The sequence below is a fragment of the Macrobrachium nipponense genome, chromosome 12 (assembly GCF_015104395.2).
Source record: "Macrobrachium nipponense isolate FS-2020 chromosome 12, ASM1510439v2, whole genome shotgun sequence".
Taxonomy (NCBI): Eukaryota; Metazoa; Arthropoda; class Malacostraca; order Decapoda; family Palaemonidae; genus Macrobrachium; species Macrobrachium nipponense.
In genome coordinates, this window is record NC_087205.1 from 1,267,498 (window position 1) to 1,274,907 (window position 7,410).

Below are 7,410 nucleotides of genomic sequence, written 5' to 3' on the forward strand. Positions count from 1 at the left end.
TTATAATATTTTTGTATTGAGCCCTTTTTTTTTTATTGCAGATTCAGTTACTTTGTTTAACCATTCCATTCACTTTTTTCTTATCAGTTTTCACTTAATGTTTTCTAAATGGTTTTCCTGGTTATCCATGTTACTTTTTTCATTATTCATTGATAGGGAAACTCACTCTTTCCCAAGAAAATATCTTTTTCGAGATTCATTAAAAACTTATAAGTCAGAGATATATAGCATTACCATGTGGATTGTGAAAACAATGCATTACATAATGTATAGAACTTTCCAAACTTTAAGCTATGCATCTGCCCTTTTTTTCAGACATCGGTGTTGGTTAATAAAACATTTTCCACGATTTCAACAACAACAACAACAACAACAATTATCACAGTATTGTTATTAATGATAACTGACTGGTATTAATTGTGCTTCATATTATTTAAGTAACTTAGGCACTCTTGATATATTGTGATCCTACTTTTAATTTCAAAACTATCAACCTGCATGACCTCATTTTACCTAGTTTGAAGACGAGGAAACTTTGGAACTAAAGTTACAGTGCATCATATAATAATAATAATAATAATAATAATAATAATAATAATAGGAAGAAGAAGAAGAAGAAGAAGAAGAAGAATAAGAAGATGGGATATGCCAGTGGAAATTGTATCCATAATCATAGGAACACTAGGCACGATCCCAAGATCCCTGAAAAGGAATCTAGAAAAACTAGAGGCAGAAGTAGCTCCAGGACTCATGCAGAAGAGTGTGATCCTAGATACGGCGCACATAGTAAGAAAAGTGATGGACTCTTAAGGAGGCAGGATGCAACCCGGAACCCCACGCTATAAATACCACCCAGTCGAATTAGAGGACTGTGATAGAGCAAAAAAAAAAAATGAATAATAATAATAATAATAATAATAATAATAATAATAATAATGATATTAATAATAATAATAATAATAATAATAATAATAATAATAATAATAATAATAATAATAATAACGGAGTTAAAATAAATCGCATATAAAGTTTTATTAACTTTATGTTTATGCATTACGTTAGTTTGCTCATAGCTAAAGTCTAAAACTTGATTTCAAATAAGAGAGTTTTTTTTTATTGTACAATGAGGTATAGAGTACATTCGTAAATCTAATAATGATACATTTTATGAATACTTCAAAGTAAAAACCTGTCCGTCTATGTTTCGAATATACATGTTATTTAACATTAAATAAGTGATTCAAAGTAAGCATCTATTCCTAAAAACGCGCATCCATATCTACCCAAGTCCGAATTGATATCAGTATTAATATGATAAACATAGAAGACCGTGTTTTCATACCTCCCATATCCAGCTCCACATAAAGAATACCTGATGCGGTTTTACGGTAAATAATTTTTTTATTGTTTTTCTTTTATCATTATTATTATTTAGAATACGCAAGCAAGTGACTCAAAGGAATAAGCTTCGAAAAAGACTTCTTATGAACTTTTTTCTTCAGCAGTTGAAAATATTTCTCTTTGACAGCTTGTAACACAGAGAAAATACCCAACTTATGTGTTTTAATTTTAAGAAGAAAAGTAAAAATAACGAACACCTGCAAAGTAATAGACGCCTTTGGTAAAGCTAGCATAAATATGAATGAACTCTGAATGGACATTTTCAGTGCCTTTTCTCTGATGTTCAGTAAAAACAATAAAAAAAAATAATATACCTTTTTACAAAACAAAAGGACGGGAGAGTCCATGAAAGAAGTATATATGTGGAACAGGCATATATATTTTATCTCACAGCGCCTAAGTAGAGAACAAAATGTAGTAAAACTTTTCTAAAATAACTTGTGAGGTCTCCACCAAAACATCCAGAGGAGAGACGAGTAACAAATATATTTTAATGTAAATAGGAAGTGTTTGTGGGGAACTAAAAAGAAAGGAAATGGACACAAGTAAAGTGACTTAAGTCATTTGAGACTGCGTTGGCCTTCATAGTAAAGTGACTTATGTTAGATGAGATTGCGTTGTAATATGAAGTGGAGAAATATAGTAAAATGTTGTACGAAGAAAACATTAACCCAAAAAAGAACCCTAGGAAGATAAGAAAACTATGACAGCAAAAGGAGAACTAAATATGATAACTTATTTTCTTTGTATATTTTGCAAGGAACAAAAAACGAAAGGAATTCATGATAGTTTTTAGAAAATCGTGCGTAAAATATATATAAATTTCCTTCTCGATCATCGAAAGCTGTAAAGAATGCCTGATTTTTTTTTGACACCCTTGTAAAGAAGAAGCAACAGAATTTCGGCCAAGAGGAGGAGCAATCCAAGAGGCACAATTCGTGGACGTTTTGCTCGTTAGGACCGAAACCTCGTAATCATGCGCGGCCGAAGCCAAGGACAAAAACGGCTCCTGTTGTGTCCAAAATGGATTTTCTTGTTGCCTTTCCGGTCGCTAGTGACGTTGCGTTTGCCTTATTGTTTAATTTTATAAAAGATGAAGACGCTTTATTCCTCAGAAACGTTATTAGGGGGATGAATTTTAGATTTAGACATTGAATCATTCTTTGAAGATAATACATCGGAAAATTTTTTTCCTGTATTTTCAAAACTGACCATTAAAAATCACTCTATGGGATGAATAATAGATTTAGATATTGAATCCGTCTTTGAAGATAATATATTAGGTAAAAGTTTTGCCTTGATTTTCAAAACTGACTCTAGAATATCATTCTCGGAATTTGAGATATACAGGAAAGGAAGGCTTTCTTTTCTTAAATCTTTAAAATAATCTTCTAAAGAAGTTTTATATCTTATCCTTAGGCGAATTGAGAGAGAGAGAGAGAGAGAGAGAGAGAGAGAGAGAGAGAGAGAGAGAGAGATTTATGGGATCGCTTGCACAATGCGCGCGAGAGATTTTATTCTTGGATTATGGAAGTATAACTTGAAATTAACCAAAAACAGGCATCATCTTGAGACTGTAGCGTAATAGTGGACATAGATATATAGTCTTAATTGTTGCAAGAGGCGGTTTAAACTATTTATATAGTTATGATTATTCTTATACTAGAAAGCTACCTCTGAGTAGAATGGTCATGTTTAAAAAATGAATAAATAAATAAAATAAAAGATAAAATTTACCTAGAAGTAAATAATTATTATTAAATACATATTATTAAATAATAAACTAAGATTTCAAATCCACAAAAAAAAGATTAATTTACTCATACATAGACAACGGTTGATGGATAAATATGTATGAGAAGAAAAAGAAGCAAGAATTATGATAGTACAGCGAGCTTCCTTCTTATCATAGTTAATAGGCAAAAACTCGACAATGCTCTCTGATACTGGTCCTTAAAATCCCCTTTCAAATAAGCTGTTTACCAAGGGAATGCTGTCCCTAAAGAGCTTTGAGACGAGGAATTAGCAGTTCGGTTTTTCACCGAAGGTTGTCAAGCATTTTTTTAATATGGTTGTGCGACATTATCCTTTATCTAACAGTTTGCTTAGAATGGATATTTATGATTTATATTTACTAGAATGAAAATGTAAAAAAAAAGAATAAATAATGTGCATGTTAAACAGTACAGAAAAACTATTCATAATAAAATATAGGGTATTTATTTAATTTTTCGTTGGCGAAACAAGGCTCTATTTGACCGTAGATTTTAGCAAGTTTTAATTTGCATTAAAAGTTAGGAATGTGATGTTTATCACTTATATATGAGGGGGAAATCTTGCGCACACGTCCCGAGTAAGCTGGAGTTCGGATCACGCCTTGTGTTAATCAGTTGTAATGTAATGTTCTATGAAACTGGATAAACGATCTCGAACTCAGTTTTCATAGTTCACGACGATGTCTATAAAGAGTTTTTATAACAATAATTCCAATTTTTCTTCATCAACATTTTGTTAAGCATAAAATCTTAATGTCTCATATGACATTCATCGACGACGTTTTGGAGACAGGAACAGTGAATATCAATATAGCGAGACAATTTTATCAAATAATTTTGTGCGCTAGTTCAAAGATATTGACAAGATCAGGGCGTGATTATCTTGAATTTTCCCCTTTTCCTCTAGTAACTGAAAAATAAAGGAGCAATGATAAGAATTTTATAAATCAAAAAGAAGAGTAGAGAATCAGCGTAAGCAGTTTTGGATGAATAACACTGAAGTTATATACCGTTTCAGGACTTAATATCTGTGAGTTTTTATTAACCTAGAAGCGAAGGTGTTTGTACTTGCTGAATTGCATGGGATAGCTTTCCATCGTTTGCGGCAGTGATTAATAATTTCACCAGATGGGTGGCCATTTGCTTTGAATTTTTCATTAATAAAGGTAGCGTACGCGTATTATGTATGCGAACAATTAGAAAAACCATTTCACATCCAATAGATATGCGTTGATATTAATCCTGGTGATGAATGCAAAGGAGAAATTGCTATTTGGCCGCAAATTGTTCTTTCAAACGTTTTAAACGTTTTTATGTGGAACAAACTCGGAAACAGACGACTGGGTCGATTAGTACTCTAATCATCGTACTCTTCCTGTTGATAAATGGAAACCAACATACATTTTTTTTCTTTCACTCAAATTCATTGTGTACTGAAGTATCGAAACATGTTTTACTCTCGTACAAATTAGGCTTCGTAATGAACAGATACTGCTCGGAAGCTGCAAATATATATATATATGATACATATATATATATATATATATATATATATATATATATATATATTATATATATATAGATATATATATATATAGTATATATATATATATATATATATATATAGTATATATAATAATATATATATATATATATATTATATATATATATATATCATACATACATACATACTGACATACATTACATACCATAGCATAGCCATCACAATACAATATATACATGACAGTATATATATATTATATATATATATATTATATATATATAGTATATATTATTATATAGATATAATTATTATGATTAGTATTACTTTTACTTTACTGTGGATTTGTTTTTTTTTTTATTTTTACGTACAAACGTATGAAGGATATGCTGTTGCTCGTGGGAGGTTAATAAAAACGCATAACTTTTGTGTAAATATCTTTATCTCCACTCGAGAGATTGGTTAGTCTTTCTTTGATAATATTGGAGTTATGTAAATTTGGTTTTTCTTTAATATAATATCATGTACGCATTCAGGCCCTGAATTATTCAGTTTCTTCATCATATATTCGCCGCTGGATACACACAGTCAAGGCGTGAAATATTTCATATATTTCTCCATATTATTCTCGGCTTCATACTAAGGCAGGTCTTCCTTGCATATGATGAGAATGGCCATTAGCAGTTATTCACGAAGCATTCATTTTAAATTCCACTTGGTAAACAGCGGTCATTTCTCCGAAATTCTAATCCGAGAAAAAAAAACTACGCGTTAAGAAAACACTTCAGCAAATCGGTTGACTTTCCAGAACTAGGATGAATGAATGCGCTTCCAGAAATGATAGGCATTGCGCCATCAGGGGGTGGGGGGTTGGGGGGGGGCGGGGGGCGTGTTATCGGTTCGGAATTGCTCGATGTTTTCCGCCCGAAATTATGGGCGTCTAAATCGAATCCGTGGCTTGGCGTGTATTAATGCGCAGTTTATCTAGCTCTCTCTTGCTGTAATCAACTATCTCTTTCTCTCTCTCTCGTAATATCTGTCTGTGTGTCTGTCATTCAATCACGGCCAAATGGCTGGTCAGATGGGCATGAAACTTGGCAGGGTTATGGTGAGGACCCCTAAGATGGTTTGTAATGGGGTTTCATCCAACCTATCCCCCTCCTTTGTAGGCGGTGGGGTTGAAAAGGGATTCCCTGAAACGGAGCTGTTTCTGGCCGTTAAACGAGGCTGGTTATTCCCGTAGGCTTTGTTACTTTACGAATTTTCATATATTATTTCTGTACAACTTCCCCAGAGAAAGTTGCGAATATTTCAGCTCGGACACAATAGAAGATGAAAATTATCATCAATATCCGCAAGATTTTTTAATAACTTAAATCCATCGGGACTGCCAGTGCACAAAATACGTTTGAAGAAGTACTGCCTGGTAATGTTGCTTCAGAATTTCGATCCTGCCAATAGACATTGCAAACGGGAACGGGTAGCAACCTGTTTATTGGAGGCTAAACTCCCACGTCATCGAAGCAGTGATAGCAGTGGGCCCTCACACCGTCAAACGTCTGTTCATCCCCCGGATTCCTCTGATGCTTTTGGACAACCAGTTCCCGTTCCAGTTACGCGCATGCAGTTTCCCATCAACCTGGCCTTCTCATTCACTGCAAACAAGTTGCAGGGCCATACTTTGGATCATGTTGGTGTTTCTGCTGTCACCTATGTTCACGCATGGCCATCTGTATGTGGCGATGAGCAGAGCAACTGACTCTGCCAACTTGAAATTAAGTTGTGGACAAACTGATAATATTGTGTACGAAGAGGTTCTGTAGTAGGTATGTATAAAAATCGCCCTTATTTAAATATTGCTGAACATAGTACATATAAATTTTTCACTTCTGCCCGTATTTTCACCCGTATTTATTCCACCCATCATAGATGGGTAAGTTTGCTGGTTGTTTTTAATATTTCATCTTTTATATTAACGTACTATATTAGAATGCTCACTTGCCTCTATTTGTGTTTGGCAACCTCTAAAAGTCATTAGTCAGATTATATATATATATATATATATATATATATATATAATATATATATATATACATATATATATATATATATATATATATATATATATATATATATATATATATATATATATATATATATATATATATATATATATATATATATATATATATATATATATATTTCATCGACGATTTCAGCATTTACAAAGCAAATCCTTCATAATAGGATACGCATTCTCCTGATGGTCATCCAGTGATATTCGATATACTAAAGAAACAAGGAATTATCTGAATTTTTTTGCATGTCTTTATTTACTTATGAAGATTATGAGCAGAACAAATGTCCCCATATTAGACGCAAACGTTTCAAAATAAAAGTAGATAGAGGAAAATTACAAAGATAAGACCGTAGATAATAGATAAAAAAAATTAATATATAAGAAAGTCGAAATTCTCCATAAGGATTTCTTCAAGCATGACTTGTATGCTAGATTTGTTTTGCTTTTCTTACAGCTTTTCTGTGTCTGCAGGCTGAACTCTCTTTGAAACTCTTGGGTTTATGGGTGATGGTGATTCTGTCTGTCCATAAAGGTTATTAGCTGAAGACTTAAAGGAAAAGAAAGGAGAAGGCTTACAGGTATATATGGCACTCGAGGCCCCTTCAAAATCTAAGAAAGTAAGATAAAGAACGAGGAATATATGTAATTATGTG